The sequence below is a fragment of the Oncorhynchus clarkii genome, chromosome 22 (genome assembly GCF_045791955.1).
Source record: "Oncorhynchus clarkii lewisi isolate Uvic-CL-2024 chromosome 22, UVic_Ocla_1.0, whole genome shotgun sequence".
Taxonomy (NCBI): Eukaryota; Metazoa; Chordata; class Actinopteri; order Salmoniformes; family Salmonidae; genus Oncorhynchus; species Oncorhynchus clarkii.
Genome location: NC_092168.1, coordinates 12205773 through 12233733, shown reverse-complemented (window position 1 = coordinate 12233733; position 27961 = coordinate 12205773). Strand labels below are relative to the sequence as shown.

The 27961-nt window shown below is 41.2% G+C and overlaps 1 protein-coding gene across 5 annotated transcripts in view; it reads right to left on the bottom strand.

Moving 5' to 3' along the window:
• The window catches only part of LOC139380405 (adenosine deaminase RNA specific B1b), a 169458-nt gene extending 152520 nt beyond the window's left edge, over nucleotides 1–16938 (bottom strand). For 4 of the 5 annotated variants that reach the window (XM_071123046.1, XM_071123055.1, XM_071123049.1 and 1 more), the window contains exon 1: nucleotides 16681–16938. The gene's annotated coding sequence lies outside the window, so the exon portion shown is untranslated. The remainder of the gene's footprint in view (nucleotides 1–16680) is intronic. The other variant, XM_071123054.1, reaches the window with a different exon arrangement.
• Between the last annotated feature and the right edge of the window lie 11023 nt (nucleotides 16939–27961).

The window sequence follows — 27961 nt, the reverse complement described above, 5'->3', positions numbered from 1 at the left end:
CAGTCATGGTGTAGGGTGGCATTTCTTTGGGGGGCCGCACAGCCCTCCATGTGCTCGCCAGAGGTAGCCTGACTGTCATTAGGTACTGAGATGAGATCCTCAGACCCCTTGTGAGACCATATGCTGGTGCGGTTGGCCCTGGGTTCCTCCTAATGCAAGACAATGCTAGACCTCATGTGGCTGGAGTGTGTCAGCAGTTCCTGCAAGAGGAAGGCATTGATGCTATGGACTGGCCCGCCCGTTCCCCAGACCTGAATCCAATTGAGCACATCTGGGACATCATGTCTCGCTCCATCCACCAACGCCACGTTGCACCACAGACTGTCCAGGAGTTGGCGGATGCTTTAGTCCAGGTCTGGGAGGAGATCCCTCAGAAGACCATGGCTCATCAGGAGCATGCCCAGGCGTTGTAGGGAGGTCATACAGGCACGTGGAGGCCACACACACTACTGAGCCTCATTTTGACTTGTTTTAAGGACATTACATCAAAGTTGGATCAGCCTGTAGTGTGGTTTTCCACTTTAATTTTGAGTGTGACTCCAAATCCAGACTTCCATGGGTTGATAAATTTGATTTCCATTGATAATTTGTGTGATTTTGTTGTCAGCACATTCAACTATGTAAAGAAAAAAGTATTTAATAAGAATATTTCATTCATTCAGATCTAGGATGTGTTATTTTAGTGTTCCCTTTATTTTTTTGATCAGTGTATAACCTCCCACTGTGCCATCTTCAGGGTAATGTTATGAATCGGACGCGAAGGATTTACTTCAGGCACCCGATAAGGTCAAAATCCCTGTGATTCGCATGAGAAAGAGACAAGAGATATCGGGGGCGTAGATCGGGGTGCCTTGTAAGGATCTGACGGCGAGTGGGTAATCTGCCTCTACCATCAGCACTTTTAGCCAACGTACAATCATTGGATAACAAAATAGATGAACTACGATCACGAATATCCTACCAACGGGACATTAAAAACTGTATGTTTCACCGAGTTGAGGCTCAACAACGACATAAATAACATACAGCTGGCGGGTTTTATGCAGAACCGTCAAGATAGAACAGCCGCCTCCGGTAAGACAAGGGGTGATCGTCTGTGTATATTTGCAAACAACAGCTGGTGCACAAAATCTAATAGTAAGGAAGTCTCAAGGTTTTGCTCGCCTGAGGTAGAGTATCTCATGATAAGCTGTAGACCACTCTATTTTCCAATAAAGTTTTCATCTATATTCTTCGTAGCTGGCTATTCACCACCACAAACCGATGCTGGCACTAAGACCGCAGTCAATGAGCTGTATACCGCCATAAGCAAACAGGAAAACGCTCATCCAGAGGCGGCGCTCCTAGTGCCCGTGGACTTTAATGCAGGGAAACTTAAATCTGTTTTACTTAATTGTACCAGCATGTTAAATGTGCAACCAGAAGGAAAAAAAAACTCTAGACCATCTTTACTGCACACACAGAGATGCGTACAAAGCTCTCCCTCGCCCTCCATTTGGCTAAGCTGACCATAATTCTATCCTCCTGATTCCTGCTTACAGTGACTCTTTGCTTGCCGTCATGGGATAATCAAAATAAATCAGCCAAGACCTCAGAGAAAAAAAATGTAGACCTCCACAAGTCTGGTTCATCCTTGGGAGAAATTTCCAAACTCATGGTGTTTATACTTGTGTACGAATGTTTGCGTACAAACAATAGTGCGCAAGTATAAACACCATGGGACCATGCAGACGTGTTCCGTCTCCTAGAGATGAACGTACTTGTGTGAAAAGTGCAAATCAATCCCTGAACAACAGCAAAGGATCTTGTGAAGATGCTGGAGGAAACAGGTACAAAGTATCTATATCCACAGTATAACGAGTCCTATATCGACATAACCTGAAAGGCCGCTCAGCAAGGAAGAAGCCACTGCTCCAAACCCGCCATAAAAAAGCCAGACTAAGGTTTGCAACTGCACATGGGGACAAAGACTGTACTTTTTGGATCAATGTCCTCTGGTCTAATGAAACAAAAATATAACTGTTTGGCCATAATGACCATCGTTATGTTTGGAGGAAAAAGGGGGATGCTTTCAAGCCGAAGAACACCGTCCCAACCGTGAAGCACAAGGGTGGCAGCATCATGTTGTGGGTGTGCTTTGCTGCAGGAGGGACAGGTGCACTTCACAAAATAGATGACATCATGAGGGAGGAAAATTATGTGGATATATTGAAGCAACATCAAGACATCAATCAGGAAGTTAAAGCTTGGTTGCAAATGGGTCTTCCAAAAGGACAATTACCTCAAGCATACTTCCAAAGTTGTGGCAAAATGCCTTAAGGACAAGAAAGTCAAGGTATTGGAGTGGCCATCACAAAGACCTGACCTCAATCCTATAGAAAATTTGTGGGCAGAACTGATAAAGCGTGTGCGAGCAAGGAGGCCTTCAAACCTGACTCAGTTACACCAGCTCTGTCAGGAGGAATGGGCCAACATTCACCCAACTTATTGTGGGAAGCTTGTGTTAGGCTACCCGAAACGTTTGACCCAAGTTAAACAATTTAAAGGCAATGCTACCAAATACTACTTGAGTGTATGTAAACGTCTGACCCACTTTAGGCAAAAGCAGAAGTTACTCTTCCTGGGGTCCACACAAAACATGAAACATAATACAGAATGACATAATACAGAACATCAATAGACAAGAACAGCTCTAGGACAGAACTACATAAAAAAAAATGTACAGGCACACGTAGCCAACATATCAATGCACACACACAAACTATCTCAGTCAAATAGGGCATTGTGCTGCGAGGTGTTGCTTTATCTGTTTTTTTTAAACCAGGTTTGCTGCTCTCTGCTACCGCACGGCAAGCGGTGCCGGAGCGCCAAGTCTAGGTCCAAGAGGCTTCTAAACTAGAGGTCGACAGATTTAATCGTCATGGCCTGACCACCTGTTACGCGAGTGCAGCAAGGAGCCAAGGTAAATTGCTCGCTAGCATTATACTTATCTTATAAAATCAATCTTCACATAATCACTAGTTAACTACACATGGTTGATGATATTACTAGGTTAACTAGCTTGTCCTGCGTTGCATATAATCAATGCGGTGGCTGTTAATTTATCATCAAGTCACAGCCCACTTCAACTTCCCCAAACGGGTGATGATTTAACAAAAGCGCATTGCCAAAAAAAGCAAAATTTTTGCACAAATGTACCTAATCATCAACATCAAAGCCTTTCTTAAAATCAATACTCAGAAGTATATATTTTTAAACCTGCATATTTAGTTAAAAGACATTCATGTTAGCAGGCAATATTAACTAGGGGAATACCTATGTGAGAATGCTGTTCATCGACTACAGCTCGGCATTCAACACCATAGTACCCTCCAAGCTCGTCATCAAGCTTGAGACCCTGGGTCTCGACCCCGCCCTGTGCAACTGGGTACTGGACTTCCTGACGGGCCGCCCCCAGGTGGTGAGGGTAGGCAACAACATCTCCTCCCCGCTGATCCTCAACACTGGGGCCCCACAAGGGTGCGTTCTGAGCCCTCTCCTGTACTCCCTGTTCACCCACGACTGTGTGGCCACGCACGCCTCCAACTCAATCATCAAGTTTGCGGACGACACAACAGTGGTAGGCTTGATTACCAACAACGACGAGACGGCCTACAGGGAGGAGGTGAGGGCCCTCGGAGTGTGGTGTCAGGAAAATAACCTCACACTCAACGTCAACAAAACTAAGGAGATGATTGTGGACTTCAGGAAACAGCAGAGGGAACACCCCCCTATCCACATCGATGGAACAGTAGTGGAGAGGGTAGCAAGTTTTAAGTTCCTCGGCATACACATCACAGACAAACTGAATTGGTCCACTCACACAGACAGCATCGTGAAGAAGGCGCAGCAGCGCCTCTTCAACCTCAGGAGGCTGAAGAAATTCGGCTTGTCACCAAAAGCACTCACAAACTTCTACAGATGCACAATCGAGAGCATCCTGGCGGGCTGTATCACCGCCTGGTATGGCAACTGCACCGCCCTCAACCGTAAGGCTCTCCAGAGGGTAGTGAGGTCTGCACAACGCATCACCGGGGGCAAATTACCTGCCCTCCAGGACACCTACACCACCCGATGTCACAGGAAGGCCATAAAAATCATCAAGGACATCAACCACCCGAGCCACTGCCTGTTCACCCCGCTATCATCCAGAAGGCGAGGTCAGTACAGGTGCATCAAAGCTGGGACCGAGAGACTGAAAAACAGCTTCTATCTCAAGGCCATCAGACTGTTAAACAGCCGCCACTAACACTGAGTGGCTGCTGCCAACACACTGACACTGACTCAACTCCAGCCACTTTAATAATGGGAATTGATGGGAAATGATGTAAATATATCACTAGCCACTTTAAACAATGCTACCTTATATAATGTTACTTACCCTACATTATTCATCTCATATGCATACGTATATACTGTACTCTATATCATTGACTGTATCCTTATGTAATACATGTATCACTAGCCACTTTACACTATGCCACTTTGTTTACATACTCATCTCATTTGTACATACTGTACCCGATACCATCTACTGTATCTTGCCTATGCTGCTCTGTACCATCACTCATTCATATATCCTTATGTACATATTCTTTATCCCCTTACACTGTGTACCAGACAGTAGTTTTGGAATTGTTAGTTAGATTACTTGTTATTACTGCATTGTCGGAACTAGAAGCACAAGCATTTCGCTACACTCGCATTAACATCTGCTAACCATGTGTATGTGACAAATAAAATTTGATTTGATTTGATGGAAATTGTGTCACTTCTCTTGCGTTCAGTGCAAGCTGAGTCAGGGTATATGCAACAGTTTGGGCCGCCTGACTCGTTGCAAACTAATTTGCCAGAATTCTACATAATTATGACATAACATTGAAGGTTGTGCAATGTAACAGCAATATTTAGACTTAGGGTTGCCACCCGTCGATAAAATATGGAATGGTTCCGTATTTCACTGAAATAATAAACGTTTTGTTTTCGAAATTATAGTTTCCGGATTTTATCATATTTATGACCAAAGGCTCGTATTTATGTGTTTATTATATTATAATTAAGTCTATGATTTTGATATTTGATAGAGCAGTCTGACTGAGCGGTGGTAGGCAGCAGCGGGCTCGTAATCATTCATTCAAACAGCAGCTCTTAGCAATGCTTGAGGCACAGCGCTGTTTATGACTTCAAGCCTATCAACTCCTGAGATTAGATTGGCAATACTAAAGTGCCTATTAGAACATCCAATAGTCAAAGGTATATGAAATACAAATGTTATAGAGAGAAATAGTCGACGCGTCATAATTCCTATAATAACTACAACCTAAAACGTCTTAACTGGGAATATTGAAGAACTGGGAATATTGAACCACCAGCTTTCATATGTTCTGAGCAAGGAACTTAAACATTAGCTTTTTTACATGGCACACATTGCACTTTTACTTTCTTCTCCAACACTGTGTTTTTGCATTATTTAAACCAAATTGAGCATGTTTCATTATTTATTTAATACAAAATAGATTTTATTTATGTATTATATTAAGTTTAAAAAGGTGATCATTGTTCATCCAGTATTGTTGTAATAAAAGACTCTTGAACACATAATCAAATGACTACCAAGATTATTTGCATTGCCCCCCCTCTTTTACACCGCTGCTACTCTGTTGTTATCATCTATGCATAGTCACTTGAATAAATCTCGCTATTGTTATTTTACTGCTGCTCTTTAATTACTTGTTACTTTTATTTCTTATTCTTATCTGTATTTTTGAAAGTTTTTTTTTTTTAACTGCATTGTTGGTTAGGGCCTCGTAAGTAAGCATTTCACTGTAAGGTCTACTACACCTGTTGTATTCGGCGCATGTGACTAATAAAATTTGATTTAATTTTGTTTATTTGAGCAATATGAGATGAAAGGAAGTTCCATGCAATAAGGGCTCTATATAATTCTGTGCGCTATCTTGAATTTGTTCTGGACTGTTTGGGGACTGTGAAAAGACCCCTGGTGGAATGTCTGGTGGGATAAGCGTGTGTGTCAGAGTTGTGTGTGAATTGACTATGCAAACAATTTGGGATTTAACACAATGTTTCTTATAAAAAGCAGAAGTGATGCAGTCAGTCTCTCCTCAACTCTTAGCCAAGAGAGACTGGCATGCATACTATTTACATCAGCCCTCTGATTACAATTAAGAGCAAAATGTGCTGCTCTGTTCTGGGCCAGCTACAGCTTAACTAGGTCTTTCCTTGCAGCACTGGACCACATGACTGGACAATAATCAGGATTAGACCAAACTAGAGCCTGCAGAACTTGCTTTTTGTCAAAAAAGCAGAGCATCTCTTTATTATGGCTAGACCTCTCCCCATCTTTACAACCATTGAATCTATATGTTTTGACCATGACCGTTTGCAATCTAAGGGAAGACCAAGTAATTTAGTCTCCTCAACTGGTTCAACAGCCACACCATTCATTACCAGATTCAGCTGAGATCTAGCGCTTAAGGAACGATTTGTACCAAATACAATGCTCTTAGTTTTAGAGATGTTCAGGACCAGTTTATTACTGGCCACCCATTCCAAAAGAGACAGCAACTCTTTGTTAAAGGTTTCAGTGACTTCATTAGCTGTGGTTGCTGATGCATATATGGTGATGCGTATACCATCAGCATACATTGCCACACATGCTTTGTTTAATGCCAGTGACAGGTCATTGGTAAAAATAGATAAGAGTAAAGGGCTTAGAGAGCTGCCCTGCGGTACACAAACTTTACATGTTTGACATTAGAGAAGCTTCCATTAAAGAAAACCCTTTGAGTTATATTAGATAGCTAGCTCTAAATCCACATTATGGCAGAGGTTGAAAATCCATAGCACATAAGTTTTTTCTACAACAGGTTATGGTCAATAATATCAAAGGCTGCACTGAAATCTAACAGTACAGCTCGCACAATCTTCTTATTATTAGATTATTAGATTTATTATTAGATTATTATTATTAGATTATTAGATTTCTTTCAACCAATCATCAGTCAGATGTGTCAGTGCAGTACATGTTGAGTGCCCTTCTCTATAAGCATGCTGACAGTCTGTTGTTAATTTGTTTGCAGAGAAATAGCATTGCATTTGGTCAAACACTATTTTTTCCAACAATTTGCTAAGAGCTGGCAGCAAGCTGATAGGTCTGCTGTTAGAACCAGTAAAGGCCACTTTACCACTCTTGGGTAGAGGAATTACTTTGACTTCCCTCCAGGCCTGAGGACAAAGACTTTCCTATGCTCAGATTAAAAATGTGACAGATATGAGTGGCTATAGTCAGCTACCATCCTCAGTAGCTTTCCATCTAAATTGTCAATGCCAGGAGGTTTGTCATTATTGATCGATAACAATACATTTTTTCACCTCTCCCACACTAACTTTACAAAATTCAAACTTGCAATGCTTTTCTTTCATTATTTGTTTTTTATGCATGAATACAATTGCTCACTGTTAACTGTTGGCATTTCCTGCCTAGGTTTGCCCACTTTGCCAATTAAAATCATCATTAAAGTAATTGGCGACATCAAATGGTTTTGTGATAAATAAGCCATCTGATTCGATGAAAGATGAGTTGAATTTGTCTTTCTGCACATAATTTAATTTAAAGTAAGTTTTTTTCCCATCATTCTTTATATCATTGATCTTGGCTTCATAATAAATGGTTATTCTTCTTTTTGTTAATAATTTCTTAATTTGCAGTAAGTAAGCCAGTCAGATGTGCAGCCAGACTTATTAGCCACTCCTTTTGCCCCATCTCTTTCAACCATTCAATTCCTCATCAATACATGGAGCCTTTTGTTTAGACATGTAGCTAGCTAGTTAAACAATTAACCAGCTGGCTTGCTCGCTAGCTAACATTACGTCTAAGATCTGTGTAGGAGCTCTAGAAAGAGGCCCGAGTTCCCAAAATTAGAATTATGAATTGGAAGACACTTTAAAATCGATTTTCCCAGTCAGTCCCCCCGTTGTTTTGAAAGCAGCATTAGAGTTGGGATTATGGTTAATTGTTTAGCTAGCTAGCTACCTGTCTAAACAAAATACTCCACTATGCAAGTAACCATTTCACTGCACTGTTTACACCTTCTGTATTCTGTGCATGTGACAAATAAACAGATTTTGATAAAGTGTGTGTTTACCAGAGACAGTAATGTGAAGAACAACATGACCTGCACCAAAATCAGATTAGGATATAGGCCAAGGACTAAATAAAGTGTATTTTCACTACTACTTTCACCACCTTTAGTCTTGAAATCTTTGGCTGTTTACTACACTGTGAATCCTTAAAGAGATTGCTGGGGCTAAGGCTTAAGATGGTGTGAACAATGCTGAATGTGTGTAGACAAATGGTGTAGGAAAAGGTGTAAATAAAGGTTAAAAAATGTATTAAAAAAAAGCTCTCCAGCAGGTACACCAAAACAATAAAGGGCCATTTTCTCAAAAGTGGGGTTAAAAGTTTATCAACTTTCAAAGCATAATTACTTTCTCAATGTTCCTCCACTGCAGTGTATGATATACCATTTTCTAGCTCGGAGTCTACTTTTATTCAAAGTAAAAATTTAAAAAATAAACATTTCAAATTTTGCTACAAAGGACCAAATCCAGGTGGTGGGTCACATATCTTGATTAGATAAGTATTCAACCTCCTGAGCCAATACATGTTAGAATCACCTTTGGCAGCGATTACAGCTGTGAGTCTTCCTGAGTAAGTCTCGAAGAGCTATCCACACCTGGATAGTGCAACATTTGCCCATTATTGTTTTCAAAATTCTTCAAGCACTGTCAAATTGGTTGTCAGGTCTTGCCAAAGATGTTCAAGTAGATTTAAAACTGTAACTTGTCCACTCAAGAACATTCACTGCCTTCTTGGTAAGCAGCCCCAGTGTAGATTTGGCCTTGTGTTTCAGGGTATTGTCCAGCTGAAAGTTGCATTCATCTCCCAGTGTCTGGTGGAAAGCAGAATGAAACAGGTTTTCCTCTAGGATCCAATGTTGACCTAAATGACTAATGATGATAAATACAATCCACCTGTGTGTAATCAAGTCTCCGTATAAATGCACCTGCACTGTGATAGTCTCAGAGGTCCGTTAAAAGCGCAGAGAGCATCATGAAGACCAAGGAACACACCAGGCAGGTCCGAGATACTGTTGTGAAGAAGTTTAAAGCCGGATTTGGATACAAAAAGATTTCCCAAGCTTTAAACATCCCAAGGAGCACTGTGCAAGTGATAATATTGAAATGGAAGGAGTATCAGACCACTGCAAATCTACCAAGACCTTGCCGTCCCTCTAAACTTTCAGCTCATACAAGGAGAAGACTGATCAGAGATGCAGCCAAGAGGCCCATGATCACTCTGGATGAACTGCAGAGATCTACAGCTGAGGTGGGAGACTCTGTCCATTGGACAACAATCAGTCGTATATTGCACAAATCTGGCCTTTATGGAAGAGTGGCAAGAAGAAAGCCATTTCTTAAAGATATCCATAAAAAGTGTTGTTTAAAGTTTGCCACAAGCCACCTGGGAGACACACCAAACATGTGGAAGAAGGTGCTCTGGTCAGATGAAACCAAAATTGAACTTTTTGGCAACAATGCAAAACGTTATGTTTGGCGTAAAAGCAACACAGCTCATCACCCTGAACACACCATCCCCACTGTCAAACATGGTGGTGGCAGCATCATGGTTTGGGCCTGCTTTTCTTCAGCAGGGACAGGGAAGATGGTTAAAATTGATGGGAAGATGGATGGACCCAAATACAGGATCATTCTGGAAGAAAACCTGATGGAGTCTGCAAAAGACCTGAGACTGGGACGGAGATTTGTCTTCCAACAAGACAATGATCCAAAACATAAAGCAAAATCTACAATGGAATGGTTCAAAAATAAACATATCCAGGTGTTAGAATGGCCAAGTCAAAGTCCAGACCTGAATCCAATCGAGAATCTGTGGAAAGAACTGAAAACTGCTGTTCACAAATGCTCTCCATCCAACCTCACTGAGCTCGAGCTGTTTTGCAAGGAGGAATGGTAAAAAATTTCAGTCTCTCGATGTGCAAAACTGATAGAGACATACCCCAAGCGACTTACAGCTGTAATCGCAGCAAAAGGTGGTGCTACAAAGTATTAACTTAAGGGGGCTGAATAATTTTGCACGCCCAATTTTTCAGTTTATGATTTGTTAAAAAAGTTTGAAATATCCAATAAATGTCGTTCCACTTCATGATTGTGTCCCACTTGTTGTTGATTCTTCACAAAAAAATACAGTTTTATATCTTTATGTTTGAAACCTGAAATGTGGCAAAAGGTCGCAAAGTACAAGGGGGCCAAATACTTTCGCAAGGCACTGTAGATACATCCTATGTGTTTTAATAAAATCAACTATATGCACTGAGCTTGTCTGATGCTTTAAGCGATCTGTTTGTTAATTAAGACACACAAATGACTAGACTGAATCCAACTGCAATTGATTTGATAGTGCCGGGCCTGGCTCAGACTTGCTGCGCTGTGTTTTTAAAAAAGACAGCAAGCGACTGTGTGACTAGCACACGTTGTTTCTCTCTCCTCCCTTCTGAAGCGACCACCATAGAATGCATTCGGAAAGAATTCAAACCCCTTGACTTTTTCAACATTTTGTTACATTAGACTTATTCTGAAATAGTTGAAATAGTTTTTTTTCCCTCAGTCTACACACAATAGCCCATAATTACAAAGCAAAAACAGGTGTACATTTCTTTGCAAATGTATTAAATATAAGACTGAAATATCACATTTACATAAGTATTCAGAACCTTTACTCAGTACTTTGTTGAAGCACTTTTGGCAGCGATTACAGCCTCGACTCTTAGGAGTTCCTCCTATTCTCCTCTGCAGATCCTCTCCAGCTCTGTCAGGTTGGATGGGGAGTGTCGCTGCACAGCTTTTTCAGGTCTCTCCAGTGATGTTCGATCAGGTTCAAGTCCGGGCTCTGGCTGGGCCACTCAAGGACATTCAAACACTTGTACCAAAGCCACTCCTGCATTGTCTTGGCTGTGTGCTTAGGGTCGTTGACCTGTTGGAAGGTGAACCTTTTCCCCAGTTGGAGGTCCTGAACACTGGAACAGATTTTCATCAAGGATCTTTTTGTACTCTTCTCTGTTCATCTTTCCCTCATTCCTGACTAGTCTCCCAGTCCCTGCCGCTGGAAAACATCCCCACAGCATGATGCTGCCACCACCATGCTTCACCGTAGGGATGGAGTCAGGTTTCCTCCAGACATGACGCTTGGCATTCTCATTGGACCAGAAAATCTTGTTTCTCATGGTCTGCGAGTCCTTTTGAGGCCTTTAGGCAAACTCCAAGTGGGCTGTCATGTGCCATTTTACTGAGGAATGGCTTCCGTCTGACCACTCAACCATAAACACCTGATTGATGGTGTGCTGCAGAGATGGTTGTCCTTCTGGAAGGTTCTCCCATCTCCACAGAGGAACTCTGTAGCTCTGTCAGAGTGACCATCAGATTCTTGGTCACCTCCCTGACCAAGGCCCTTCTCCCCCGATTGCTCAGTTTGGCCGGGCGGCCAGCTCTAGGAAGAGTCTTGGTGTTTCCAAACTTCTTCCATTTAAGAATGATGGAGGCCACTTTGTTCTTGGGGACCTTCAATTCTTCCAAATTGTCTTGGTACCCTTCCCCAGATCTGTGCCAACACAATCCTGTCTCGGCGCTCTACAGACAATTCCTTCGACCTCATGGCTTGGTTTTTGCTCTGACATGCACTGTCAACTGTGGGACCTTATATAGACAGGTGTGTGCCTTTCCAAATCATGTCCAATCAATTGAATTTACGACAGGTGGACTCCAATGAAATTGTAGAAACAGGATGATCAATGGAAAAAGGATGCATCTGAGCTCAATTTCGAGTCTCATAGCAAAGGGTCTGAAAACTGTAAATAAGGTTGTTTTTTTTAACTGTTTTTCGATTTGTCATTGTGGGGTATTTTTTGTAGATTGATTTTATTTAATCAATTATAGAATAAGGCTGTAACGTAACAAAATGTGGAAAATTGGAAGGGGTCTGATTACTTTCCAAATACACTGTAATTACAGCCATTTCTGACTGAAAAGTGATGTTACCGAAATCCCTAAATTGCTTTGGAAAAAATATTCCTTGCTCTCTTTACGAGGCACATGTACGTAAGAAATAAACTTGAAATGGGAGAATGTTTACTGGTTGTTCAGGAGATAAAGGGGAAGTCAGATGTGTGGAATACATTTGACTAGTTGTGGAAAATACTTGAGATCAAGAAAAAGAAGGTAAGGAGCAAGCGCTGCATGCATATTATGTGTGCCAAACAGGTAATGTTAGATTACAATATAATTTTCCTGACCGTTTGGAACAATGTAAACAACACTAAATACATTATAAGCATACCAGTGTCTGTTATATATATATATATAAACATGTTTTTAAGGTAAAGTCATTATTACAGCAAAGACTAAAAACAGTCGCATTCATTTGTGAATGCAATCCTCGAAATGGAATCGTTTACGCTAAATATTCAATGGTCATTGTTATTTTATTTTAAAACTAAAATGCTTGATTGCATTTCAAATCATGAAAGACTCGTATGCTGTGTGATGACATGAATGAATAAATGATTGATTGATACAGTGACCTATATAAGTACTGAAATATAGGCCTAAGTAAGTTACGGTATTAAGACTAATCAGGATGCAGCTCAGCTCTATGGTGTCTATACTAGGCTGCTATACTAAGCCTACTAATGATAATGACATTGCTTTTATTATAATTATGATCATAATATTAATAGTAATAATAACAATAAGAAGGAGCTCAAGGAAAAAGGCGGGTTATTATTATTAATATAATTTCTGACAATTTGCAACAGTGTAAACACTAAATAAATTATAAATCATACCAGAGAGGCTGGTTTGTAAAGCTTTTATTACAGCATAAAAGTTTTTTTTTTCAAATCAGAATTTGTGAAATTGTTTATCCGACATGTGGTTGCTGAGGTTTGGTGCTCATGGAATCAGTAGGCTATTAAACAAGCAAACAAATAGGCAACAGAAGCAGGATCTGTCTTATTTCTGTATATATATATATATATATATGGATGATTTATATAGCCAGGCACATTTAACAGTTGTGTTATTGATTATAGACCTAATTAAGTTGGTTTCCTCTCCTCACTTTTCTTAGACAATTAAGGCAAGGGCTATTTTCTTGTCTGTCTCCTAACTCCGCTGCATTGTTCTCTACACCAATATGCTGGTTAACTTTGCTATTATGAACTTAGCAACATGGTCTAGGAAAAGGCATCAATTCAACAGCGCACTGATGTGTTTCAGAACCGCGGACAGCGACCACTATCCAACGTAGGAGAAAGCGCATTTGTTATAAAATAATATTTTTTATTTGTGTTGCACCATTGTTCTTACATAATATAAACATATACAATTTCAGTAGAATATGTCTCAGGGGCGGCAGCGTAGCCTAGTGGTTAGAGCGTTGGACTAGTAACCTGAGCTGACAAGGTACAAATCTGTCGTTCTGCCCCTGAACAGGCAGCTAACCCACTGTTCCTAGGCCGTCATTGAAAATAAGAATTTGTTCTTAACTGACTTGCCTAGTTAAATTTAAAAAATAAAAAAGACTGATGGACTGTGCCATCCCCACAGCCTCCACAATGGATCAGTCCACTCAGACAGGCATGAATCAGGCCTGATTGATTTATTTTGTCTTGTACACCATGATTTATTTATTTTTTTGCTACTGCTCGAATAAAGGAATCTCGGTTGACCAACAGCCTATCGACCAAACAATCGACCAGTCGACTAAATGGGGTCAGCCCTAATTCAATGTCTGCTTTTTTAAACATTTTGAACCATCTACCAATATGTGCCCTTCTTTGCGAGGCATTGAAAAACCTCCCTGGTCTTTGTGGTTCTTTATAGTTGAATCTGTGTTTGAAATTCACTGCTCAACTGAGGGACCTTACAGATAATTGTATGTGTGGGGTACATAGATTCAGTAGTCACTCAAGTGAATCCATGCAACTTATTATGTGACTTGTTAAGCACATTTTTACCCCAGAACATACATGTATTTAGGCTTGCCATAACAAAGGGTTTGAATACTTATTGACATTTCATTTTTTATTACACTGAATAGAAATAGAAATGTTTCATGAGCTGAAATAAAATCTCCCCAAAATATTCCAATATGCACAAAAAGCTTGTTTCTCTTGTATTTTGTTCAAAAATGTGTTAACATCCCTGTTAGTGAGAAATTCTCCTTTGCCAAGATAATCCATCCATCTGACAGGTGTGGCATATCAAGAAGCTGATTAAACGGCATGATCATTACACAGGTGCACCTTGTGCCGGGGACAATAAAAGGCCACTCTAAAATGTGCAGTTGTCACACAACACAATGCCAGCTCTGTTTCAGCATGACAGTGCCCCCGTGCACAAAGCGAGGTCCATACAGAAATGGTTTATTGAGATCGGTGTGGAAGAACTTGACCCCATCGAAGACCTTTGGGATGAATTGGAATGCTGACTTCGAGCCAGACCTAATTGCCCAACATCAGTGGCCGACCTCACTAATGCTCTTGTGACTGAATGGAAGCAAGTCCCTGCAGCAATGTTCCAACATCTAGTAGAAAGCCTTCCCAGAAGATTGGAGGCTATTATAGCAGCATAGGGGAGACCAACTCCATATAAATATCCACATATTTTTGTATATATAGATGTATGACCAAGGAAGACTCCACCCCCGCTACTGAAAGAAATTCTAGGGGAAACACTGCCGTACTTTTTGGATATGTTACTTCATTTGTAACATTATGTGGTGATTTTAGAGGTGGCATCCCAGAGTGGTTGGAGAGGGGCGAGGGGAATTGTTTTTCCTAGGAACCAGAGTTTTTCCTGATCTGGTAGGCTACCTGAACCAGGGAAACCTCCGGACCCTAGTTGTAGGGTATGACATACTTACATCAGATGTAAAAAACAGGTTTTTATGGGCTATGGGCTAATTTTTCGAATCAGGTCAAGTTTGTTTTTTCTGGGATAAAAACATTAAAACACTGTTAAACTGCAGCAACCTTGAATTATATTTTAAAACTAAACTAACATGGGATCCTTTACACATGCAGAGACAACAACTGCGTTTGAACAACATAACAGGGCTGAGCTTGCTTTATGCAGGGTTGCATTGTGTAGGCCTTTGCATCAGTAATTAAAAAGTTACTCACCCAGTATGTCATCACTATTGTGTTGATTGATTAACTCTAGGCAATGTTGGATTGAAAAGGTTGGCTAGCCATCCGAAATTATAAACCAAATTTGATCACATTCACATTTTTTCTTAACACAAATAAATACATGACGCTTCGATTCCCCAGAGGGGGTCAACGGGCATAGGCTTCTCTAGACTACCTGCAGCTGTAATTGTTATCAATAGGCTACAGTTGATCAGACTATAACAGATTAATTGTGCACGAGTTGACAAATCATGAGGCGAATCAGTCTGAACAACAGTACTTTGTCCCTCTTTTCAACACTTTGTGTCAATATTTTGTTCTTATTAAACCAAAATCAAAAGTGCTGGGGCAAATGCCAGCTTGCCACACGTATGCCTGCGTCCAGGCTGTGCTGATCTCTGCGATTTAAATCGCCACACAATTCTACAAATGAATAAACATGTCCTATATGTATGATCTACTATCTAGACATGTTCTGATAGTCTCAATATTTTTAGACAGTGTGTCGAAATTTCGATACACTATTTTTTTGTATTATTGTGGCGGGAATGACGATACATAACTTCAAACACCCATTAGCACCAAATACAGTATTTAATTCAACAAGAACACCACACATTTCTTGAACCAATACTGTAGCCTATATTATAGGCTATACATTATTAATTTACATCAAATGGTTGACCACAACAACGCCCAACCATGCTGTGATTTAACCTAAATAAGTGTCCTTCTGAAAACCCATAAGGCAGGTTGTTCATGGGCTATAATAGCCTGGCACACAATTTAGCAACGTAACCTACCACATTTCAATTTGGTGCTTTCGTTTTATTCGGGGGAAACTTGGCTCCATTTTGAATCGTATCTAATGTTGTTCAAACGCCATGACTTTTCAAATGCTATCTATTACAGGTCAAAAACGGACCATGGCTTGGTAGCCTACTTCAAATTCGAAATCTAGAGAAAATCGAATATTTTTCTCACCAAGCGAACTGTTCAACTGACAGCGCTCAACTGAACAACTAGCCATTCCGTCAACTAATCGTGTAGAGTTCCCCGCCAAAAGAACGTTACAATGTATCCCTTTCATTAAACTGCGGCTCTGCACATGCAGTCTCCCTGGATCTTCATTGTAGTACACTGTATATTCGCAACTAGCAGACACGACAGCCGAACACAACATGATAACGTCAGCTCAATGTACTAAACAAGGTGCACATTTGTATTAAATAGGGTTGACTACATTTAAGGCAAAAGCCATGTTTGTACGCTGTCTACAAGAACATATGAAATAAAAACACCCGGAACCCAAGCATACCATCCGTCACACTGAGAAGACGTCAATACTTACAGTAGTGTTGCAATTAAAATGGAAGCTTTCAGTTCCATTAAAGAGGTGCTCGTCCTCCGTTCAATTTAAAAGCAAAGAGCGCCTCTTGTATGTTTTATGGGTTGCAGAATTAATTGGCTTGAAAGCTCCGCTCGTACAGTTGCATGCACACGCTGCAATACAGACAGACTGGCTATGTTCCTCTAGCGGTGTGGGTCCTCCGGCGCAAGCAATGGGAAGGATAGATAAACAGGACAGTGTGAATGCAGAAACACGTAATCGGATCTATCGGTCTGTCGTGCTGAACTGCGCATGTGCATGCCTGTCAAATGAATCGGACGCACAGGGTACGTTCGAGCGAATCACTTTTGTCAAGTCGGTGACCATTGTTCACCGCCTTTCAATGTGTGTTGCATTATGGGGATAAAATGTTCCGACTTGATCCTATATATCGACTGCATGCACTTAACAAACATCATGTGATCAAAGGTCATTAAGTGTTGACTACAGTAGACTGCAAGTTTCTGCAGTTGCTCTTCAGCAACTTCATCCTGCAGTCTGCTTTGTCGGAGGCTCTATTGTGAAACAATTAGGGTATTTTTGTTTGACCCACGCGAACGTGACCAAAGATGTGACGAACAGGAACCAACTTTGCCGCAATTCATGTAGACCTATACCCACTGGGCACAGACGTAAATTCAACGTCTATTCCACGTTGGTGACGTGGAAAACAACGTTGATTCAACCACTGTGTGCCCAGTGGATACAGTGAATATATATATATACATGAATATGATAGTAGAGGCTCTCTCTCACCAATTGATTGTACAATGTGCACACATAAATGTTTAGTTTGTAAGTGTGAGATATGAGATATGTTTATTTCCACATTATATAGAACAACTTGGTAACACTTCCTTTTAAGGGGTCCTTTTACAGTGTAATTACATGTGTAATTATTCTGTAACAAGTATTGTAGTTAACTCTAACAACTCTCAGGTTCAATGTAATAACAACATGCACCTGGTAGTAATTGCAGTTTGTAATTACAGAAGTGTAACATCAAACGCTTGTCACCATTCTAGTTACAAATGGGCAGGTTTCCACTAAATTTACAAAATTAGTGTTTTGCTTCTTCTCATTTGCATAAAATTCATGAACAACTGTGCACTGGGTGTCAGAGAAATTGTAGTCTATGCCCAATAGGCTCCAATTACTTAACCATGAATGTGTGTTGTTCAAAATATATCTCTAGCACTTGCCCCCAAAATAAAGCGGATAATCTGGTTGAATTTGGTTGAGTTTACGAAAACAGATTTAATACGAGTCTCATCCCAGATGAGGAATAAGACACTATTTCAAAACACATGTATTGTTTGCCTAAGTACAATGTAATCACTAGTTGTTACGCAGGATTTAGCTAGTTAAAATTAAGTGTATTTTGAGGGGTACTTACTTGTAATTAATGTGTACTTATCCAGTACATTACCCTGCTTACAACCTGGCCCTCAATTTAATGCTTGTGGAAACGAGATCCAAGAGGGAGATTAAATACACTAGTACACCACAGAGTACCTGTAATATCTGCATACGTACAATTTAATTACTTGGTGTTACACAGGATTCCACTAGTTGTAATTATAGTCTATGATAGCCAGTGGTGGAAAAAGTACCGAATTGTCATACTTGAGTAAAAGTAAAGATCATCAAAAATGACTGAAGTAAAAGTCACCAATAAAATACTCCTTGAGAAAAAGTCTAAAAGTATTTGGTTTAAAATATACTTAATTATCAAGAGTAAAAGTATACATTTCACATTCCTTATATAAAGCAAACCAGATGGCACAATATTGTGGCATGCCAGGGGCACACTACAACACTCAGACATAATTTACAAACAAAGCATTTGTCTTTAGTGAGTCCACCACATCAGATGCAGTAGGGATGACCAGAGATGTTCTCTTAATAACTGTGTGAATTGGACCATTTTCCTGTCCTGCTAAGCATTCAAAATGTAATGAGTACCTTTGGGTGTCAGGGAAAATGTATTGAGTAAAAAGTACATTATTTTATTTAGAACAGTCGTGGAGGAAAAGTATAAGTAGTGAAGTACAGATACCCCAAAAAACAACTTAAGAATTTAAAGTATTTTTACTTAAACATGCACTCTCAAACTTTTGTATAATTTCAGCCAGCAGGTTTGAAAGTGGTGCTCATGAGCGAAAAGTGGTCAATGTTTTTTGTGTACTACGTCATCAAATTGTGTACTATGTTATCCATTTCGTATGATATGTTACATCATTCATTATTATATATTTTTTGTGCAATTCATATATGTTATGAATCCTATTCGTACTATATGCCACAAATATGTTGTGCTTAATATCCTGGATGCATCTTTAAGTACCGGTACTTTAGTTTACACCACTGCTGATAGCATCCCAACACACAATATTTCAGCCTGCACAAACCCTGGGACATGTGTTAGCCAACTGAGAACCGACCTCCTCATTGACACAACATTTATTTTTGATTTTTTTCACCTTTATTTAACCAGGTAAGCTAGTTGAGAACAAGTTCTCATTTACAACTGCGACCTGGTCAAGATGATAAAGCAAAGCAGGGTGACACAAACAACAACACAGAATTACACATGGAATAAACAAGCGTACAGTCAATAACACAATAGAAAAAAAGAACATATATATACAGTGTGTGCAAATGGTGTGAGGAGGTAGGCAATAAATAGGCCATAGTAATGATGTAATTACAATTTAGCAGACTAACACTGAAGTGATAAACGAGCAGATGATATGCAAGTAGAAATACTGGTGTGCAAAAGAGCAGAAAAGTAAATAAAAACTATATGGGGATGAGGTAGGTAGATTGGGTGGGCTATTTACAGATGGACTTTGTACTGCTGCAACAATCAGTTAGCTGCACAGATAGCTGATGTTTAAAGTTAGCGAGGGAAATATAAGTCTCCAGCTTCAGCGATTTTTGCAATTCGTTCCAGTCGCTGGGAGCAGAGAACTGGACGGAAATGCTTCAGCGATTTTTGCAATTCGTTACAGTCACTGGCAGCAGAGAACTGGAAAGAAATGCGGCCAAAGGAGGTGTTGGCGTTGGGGATGACCAGTGAGATATACAGTGCCTTGCGAAAGTATTCGGCCCCCTTGAACTTTGCGACCTTTTGCCACATTTCAGGCTTCAAACATAAAGATATAAAACTGTATTTTTTTGTGAAGAATCAACAACAAGTGGGACACAATCATGAAGTGGAACGACATTTATTGGATATTTCAAACTTTTTTAACAAATCAAAAACTGAAAAATTGGGCGTGCAAAATTATTCAGCCCCCTTAAGTTAATACTTTGTAGCGCCACCTTTTGCTGCGATTACAGCTGTAAGTCGCTTGGGGTATATCTCTATCAGTTTTGCACATCGAGAGACTGACATTTTTTCCCATTCCTCCTTGCAAAACAGCTCGAGCTCAGTGAGGTTGGATGGAGAGCATTTGTGAACAAAAAAATACAGTTTTATATCTTTATGTTTGAAGCCTGAAATGTGGCAAAAGGTCGCAAAGTTCAAGGGGGCCGAATACTTTCGCAAGGCACTGTACCTGCTGGAGCATGTGTTAAGGGTCGGTGTTGTTATCGTGACAAGTGAGCTGAGATAAGGCGGAGCTTTACCTAGCATAGACTTATAGATGAGCTGGAGCCAGTGGGTTTGGCGACGAATATGTAGCGAGGGCCAGCCGACTAAGGCATAGAGGTTGCAGTGGTGGGTGGTATAAGGGGATTTGGTAACAAAACGGATGGCAGTGTGATAGACTGCATGCAGTTTGCTGAGTAGAGTATTGGAAGCTATTTTGTAGATGACATCGCCGAAGTTGAGGATCGGTAGGATAGTCAGTTTTACTAGGGTAAGTTTGGCGGCGTGAGTGAAGGAGGCTTTGTTGCGAAATAGAAAGCCAATTCTAAATTTGATTTTGGATTGGAGATGTTTAATATGAGTCTGGAAGGAGAGTTTACAGTCTAGCCAGACACCTAGGTATTTGTAGTTGTCCACATATTCTAGGTCAGAACCGTCCATGGTAGTGATGCTAGTCGGGCGGGCGGGTGCGGGCAGCGAACGGTTGAAAAGCATGCATTTGGTTTTACTAGCGTTTAAGAGCAATTGGAGGCCACGGAAGGAGTGTTGTATGGCATCGAAGCTCGTTTGGAGGTTAGTTAACACAGTGTCCAAAGAAGGGCCAGATGTATACAGAATGGTGTCATCTGCATAGAGGTGGATCAGGGAATCACCCACAGCAAGAGCGACATCATTGATATATACAGAGAAAAATTTAGGCCTGAGAATTGAACCCTGTGGTACCCCCATAGAGACTGCCAGAGGTCCGGACAACAGGCCCTATGATATGACACACTGGACTCAGTCTGCCAAGTAGTTGTTGAACCAGGTGAGGCAGTCATTTGAGAAACCAAGGTTATTGAGTCTGCCGATAAGAATACGGTTATTGACAGAGTCGAAAGGCCTGGTCAGGTCGATGAAGACGGCTGCACAGTACTGTCTTTTGTCGATGGTGGTTATGATATTGTTTAGTACCTTGAGTGTGGCTGAGGTGCACCCGTGACCAGCTCGGAAACCGGATTGCACAGCGGAGAAGGTACGGTGGTATTCGAAATGGTCAGTGATCTGTTTATTAACTTGGCTTTCAAAGTCTTTAGAGAGGCAGGGCAGGATGGATATTGATCTATAACAGTTTGGGTCTAGAGTGTCACCCCATTTGAAGAGGGGGATGACCACTGCAGCTTTCCAATCTTTAGGGATTTCGGACGATACGAGGGAGAGGTTGAACAGACTGTAAAAAGAGGTTGCAACAATGGAGGCTTGCAACAACAATCATTTTGCTTAGATCTGCTTAGATCACCAGGTAAGTACTGTAAATTAACTTTGGTTGTTTTGTGTACAAATGGTTCACATCAACAACAAAAAATACATTTTTAAATCATTTAACGGTGTATTTGACAATTGGGTCAACTGCTTTAACCATCAATTTTAAAAATGTAGACTCATGAATAAACAGTTATGGTTAAAATTGTTACATAGTCATTTGTGATTGCCAAATTGTAAGCTTGGTTGAATAATGGATTATGAATGCACTTACAATGGTCCTAAGACAAACTTTTATTCCATCATGTAACCTTGCACTGCTGAAGATCGTTCTCACTTTTGGATGTGATGCATTGGTTCAATTATTTATTTATCCCAGGAATTAAGGCATGGCAATTAATTAAAGGCTTAATGTCTGCCCATCTGCGCAACGCCCACAAAATAACGATGACTTCGATGGTGTCCCTCTGTAAAAGAACGTGGTCGAGAAGGTCAGTGTGCAAAATCCAGATATGATAGATTGCTGCGGGGGGGGGGGGGGGGAAATGTTGTAGATGAGACAAAAAAATCACGACAGAAGAGTTTCCATGCAATTTGTTGATTTTAGTTTTGGGATACATGAATTCTTCTGGACGATTTACATTGGAAAGTTAGCTTTCTAGCGAGCATTTGCCAGCTACCTAGCCAAGTTATGTTAACTAGCTAGCTAACTGCAGAGCCATATATGGCTCTGGCTAACTGTAGCTAGCTAGAAAACATAGTTAGCTTGGTAGCAAACGTTAGCTGGCGTTTTTGATAGCTAGCTGGGATAACCTTTGTGTGAAGCTAGTCACAACAACGATTAGCAACAACAGTAGAATTTACAATCCACCTTTATTATAAAATGTTCCTAATTGTAAGTCATGCAAACAGAGAAAACCCCACATGTTAACATTAGCTAGCTACGTGTGTAAACACACACTATGAGTAACATTAGTTTCTTTTCAATGTAGCTAAACACTTATTAGTGTTAGCACAGATAGAACAATGGTCCAGATGTTTCACCGGAAGTATAAATGTGAAGCATCTGGTTGTCAGTTCTGACAATTTTCTTATCGATGAAACACTTGATCTCAGTTTTGTTTTCTGTTCCCAAAACTAGAATATTTTACAAACAGAGTGTACTCCTTTTGCCAAAGTTTCTAAAAATTGTGATGCAATAGCGAATTGAGTTATTGCACACGCGCACTTCATAGACTAGGTGTTCCCTAACGGAAATATGCAAATACATGCTCAAATGTGCCAATAGGATCTTGCTAGCTCCACTTCCTTGTTCTGCCCACTCGATTCACATGGTTCCCATTGGAAACAACAGGGTGTGGTTTGTCTTGGGTTAGTTATACAAATCTTTGGTGTTAGCATGCAATTTCATAGCTAGCTAGATAACACAAGAACTAGCTAGGTAGCTAGGTAGGTAGCTAGACCTAGCAAGCTATAGGCCTAAACTATAGAAAGCATGATGATGACAGTTTTTCTAAATGAGCTATCTATAGGCTACAGATTTGAGTCACCACTATAATAGTTATTTTATGTTATATCTTTAATCTCATTAATCAAATTGTTAAACTAACAATAAAGAAATGTAAGGTACTTTTACATGTTGCAAGAAAGGTGACTAAAGTAGAAGCTAATATATTGTTTGCAGGTATTTTCAGTTGGTAATGAAATCAAATCCATTTATAAAGCCTTTTTTACATTAGCAAACACAGGGTGGAAAACACTGACCAACCCAAAACACAGGGTAACACGGTCCGGAGCACAAAACCACACTAAACGTGAACACAAAATAATCCCGCACAAACTAGAGCGGGCCTAACAAGCTTAAATAGACTAGAAAATCAAGAAAACACAGTTAGGAACAGGTGCAACTAATAAGACTAAACAAACAGAAAAGGAAAAAGGGATCGGTGGCGGCTAGTAGGCCGATGACGACGACCGCCGAGCACCGCCCGAACAGACAGGGGAGCCAACTTCGGCGGGAGTCGTGACAGCCAGATCATTCTTCAAGATGTTCAAATGTTCATAGATGACCAGCAGGGTCAAATATTACAGTTTTTCTTAATTGCTAAAACACAATTTCTGAAACCTTGCTCCATTTCCTGAAATCATTAAACACAAAACCTCATCTTCAAGCTGTATTTACATAACCTCTGACTCCTCTCGCAAAATGAAACATTCGCCTCAAAACAGTTTTACCTGTGTTCAAAATCAAACACTGCTCTCAAATCATAAACAAAGTGATCAAAATGATATACACTCTCAAGCAGTCAGTAAACAATACACTGAAAAATGGAAAACACATTGTTCAAAACATACAATTCTCAGGGAGAAGTACATTTTTAATCTAAAAAAATAATCGTATTTTTCCGTCATTGTCTTTTGATGAACAAAAACATGTTCTATCATAGTAGCTCCAAATTGATCAGAAATTACTACTCTGCTTTGCGCTTTGAAATGTTGCTTTTTGTTCTTCCTCCTCCTTGTACACCTATTTTTACAGTACTGTACCCTGCATCTCACAAACGTGTCCTTTGTCTCTGTGATACTGTAATTCCTGTTCTTTGTTGATATGAACCTGCAACCAGTCAAAATCTATTGAGCAGTCAGTACTGTTAATAAATGGAAAGCATAATGTTTAGGGCCATACAATTTGTACATTGTACAGTATACAGCCTACAATGCACAGTATACAATACTAAAAGGGACAAAAATCAAAGGAGTAAACATGTGATCAATGTGCTTCTTCTTGTTTTGGGGCTGGGTCAGGCCAGAGCACTTTGTCGACATCACAAGCAATATTGTCCTTCCTGAGGCAACGGGGGAAGAAGCCTCTTGTGTGCCGTATCCAGCCCTGACATGATTCCTCACCAATATCACCACAGGCTAAATCCATGGCTTGCAGCCGATTTACTCTGATGTAGGGTTGTCTATCATACACTTTCCATATCCAAGAGGAGAAAACTCCTCAATCGGATTCAGGAAAGGCGAGTATGGAGGGAGGTACAAGTTCATAAACTGCCCATTGATGTTAAACCATTCCCTTACCTGAGCAGCTCGGTGGAAACTGACATTGTCCCACACTATCACATAGGTGGGAATGGGATTCTCATTTAGCTCTTGATCCTGCTGCTCTTGAACCTGCTGCTCAAATAAAATATCTCTTAAATTGGCAATAAATCTTAGATGGTGCTGCGTGTTATATGGCCCGAGTGTAACATGGTGATGTAGAACACCATGGTTGCTGATAGCAGCAGAGATTGTGACATTGCCACCTCGTTGACCAGGGACTTCAACAATGGCCCGCTGTCCAATCATGTTTCGGCCTCTCCTTCTCCTCTTTGTTAGATTGAAGCCTGCTTCATCGACAAAGATGAACTCATGGGGTCTGTCCAAGGATTCCAAGTCAAATATTGTCTGTGTAGAAATACAATATACTGTATGTAGGATTTTGTAAGTCGTACAGAGACCGTGCTATACTGTAGAGTACATTTAGGCTTCTGATTCACATACATTGTATGTACTAAAGAGTAATGTCAGTCACATAGTACTGTAGAGAACCTGGATTACAGTAAATGTTTCTGAATGTACACTTACTTGCAGATACTGAGCTCGCAGTTCTTTCACCCTTGGTGAGTTGCGCTCAAAAGGTACTCTGTATACTTGTTTCATTCGCATCCTGTTACGATGGAGGACACGGTCAATTGTGGAAATGCTCACACTGTCTATTCCCTGGAAGTGTGTATCACTTGTTCCTGGATTTCTCTGAGTCGTATTGCATTATCTTGAAGGACCATGCCAACTATGACGGCCTCTTGCTCCCGAGTGAATATAGCTGTCCTTCCACCTGCATGTGGCAGCCTTGCAATTCTACAAAAAGTAGTTGTGCAGTTACAAAACATATTCATGCAGTGCAATACATACAGTGATTAACTTTACAAATGTCTATTGAAACAGCTGCATATAGTGTAGTACAGTACATTTGCAATTACAAAAATACAGTAGTATACTGTACCAGTTCTCTTCTCTGAATGTCCTTACTATGGTGGACACAGAAAATCGGCTCAAATTGGGTTGCACTCTAAGTTCTACTTCCCTCATTGTCAGTCCATGAACAAGAACATGGTCTATAACTGTTGCTCGAATTTCATCAGATATTTCCACTCTTCGTCCTCCTCTTCCTCTTTCTTGCCCTCCTCCTCCTCCTCCTCGTCGCCCACCTCGCATATGCACTCGTCCTCGTCCTCTCACATTGTTTCTTATATCCATTCTCAGACTTTCTCCTTCCCACCTTCAACAACCTGTTTGCTCTCTGAACTGGCTTATATTAGTTGTGTCGCATCATTTGAAACAGGTTAAATCCATTTTGAGTGGTTGTGTTCAATCAATGACATGTGTTCTGTGAGCGGACCAAGTAATTGGGCGTCACTCTAAAGCAGGAAGGTGGAATAAACGAGTCAGGAGTAGGTTTTCTTGATTGAACACAGTTCTCTATTGAGGACATTTGGTCAACACAAACACTCCAACATAATCAATGAAAATCTTCAAAGGAAAAACATACATCTTCTTCTCCAGATGAAACAGGAACACAATAGGATTATCACCGTTTTAGTGGTTCTTCCTGGATAGCTCCTCTGTCTCGGTGGCAATCTTCCAGAGATAGTTTTCCCCTTCCATCTCTGCTGGTTCCATTCTCTCTGTTATAGGGGAAGGGGAATATGTCATTAGTACCGTCAGCTGTGCTTAATTGCCTCTGGTTACCTTGTCTCCCATGCCTTGTTGGGCTACTATCCGTGAGCCCAGCCTGCCCTCTGGTGGTCCTTCCACATACCTTCCCCCCCAGGACCTAACCGGAGGGTCTTGGTCGCGTCAGGACAGCGCGTCCGCATTCCCGTTCCTCGATCCGGCCCTGTGGATGACATGGAAAGAGAACAGTTGTAAAGACAAAAACCATCTGGCTGTTCTGTTGTTATTATTTCTCTTACCAGCCATCCACGTGAGGGGCGCATGGTCAGTAACTAATGCAAACCTCCGATCCAGTAGGTAGTACCAGAGATAATCGAGGGCCCACTTGATGGCTAAGGCCTCTTTCTCTACGGTAGCATACCTCTGTTCCCGATCGCTGAGCTTCCTACTTATGAAGAGAATCGGCTTCTCTGCTTCACCTTTACCCTGAGCTAGTACGGCCCGAGCCCCGTATCCGAGGCGTCGACCTGCACAATGAACTCTTGTGAGAAGTCCGGAGCCTGTAGAACGGGATCAGAACACAGGCCATCTTTTAGCAATTGAAAGGCCTCTTCCGTCTCGTCTTTCCACTCTACCTGGTTTGGCAGGTTTTTCTTGATGAGGTTTGGGAGGGGGTTGGCAATGGTTGCATATCCCGGGATAAAACGGCGATAATATCCTGTTATCCCTAAGAAGGCCCGAACGTCTCGCTTGGTCCGGGGTCGAGGCCAGTCACGAATTGCCCTGGTCTTCTCTGCCTGTGGGCGTATTTTCCCATTCCCCACGGTGTACCCCAGGTATTCCGCTTCGGACAGGCCCAGGCAGCATTTATTTGGATTGGCTGTCAACCCTGTGGCTTCCAAACTCACGAGCACCGCCCGTAATCGCAGGAGGTGACTATCCCAGTCCTCGCTGTGGATGACCACATGGTCTATGTACGCAGCTGCATACTCTTGATGGAGCCGTAGAATGGCATCCATGAGGCCCCAGTGGCACCATGCAGCGGCACCATGCAGTCCGAAGGGCATCCTCACATACTGGAAAAGCCCCTCTGGGGTGGCGAAGGCAGTCTTTGGGCGATCCTCCGGCACTTGCCGGAGTCCTTCATCAACCGGGACATGATCCACCGGCACTTGCCAATATCCCTTCGTCAAATCCAGGGTGGTGATGAACTTGGCCTTTCCTAAGCGCTCCAAGAGTTCATCCACGCGGGGAATGGGATACGCATTGGATGTAGAGATGGCATTCACACCCCTAAAGTCGGATTTGGGGACCAGGACTATGGGACTGGACCACTCACTCGTCGATGGCTCGATCACGCCCATCCTTAACATCTCCCTTACCTCTTTCTTAGCAATGACTCGGCGAGCCTCAGGAATCCTGTAAGGGCGGATATGCACCTTCTTGCCGGGTTCAGTGTGGATATGGTGGAACAGGACATCTGTTTGTCCTGGGAATGGAGAGAATATTCAACCGAAGTTCATAATCAGCTTGTCTAGCTGTCTTGACTGCTCCGGTAGGAGAGTTTGGCCACGGCGCACCTGTGGTAGAGCCTCCTCTTTTCCTTTGACCTCCAGGGCCATCAAAGCCACCTCCTCCTCTCGTCCATGGTACGTCTTCAACAGGTTTATGTGAAAGAGTTGG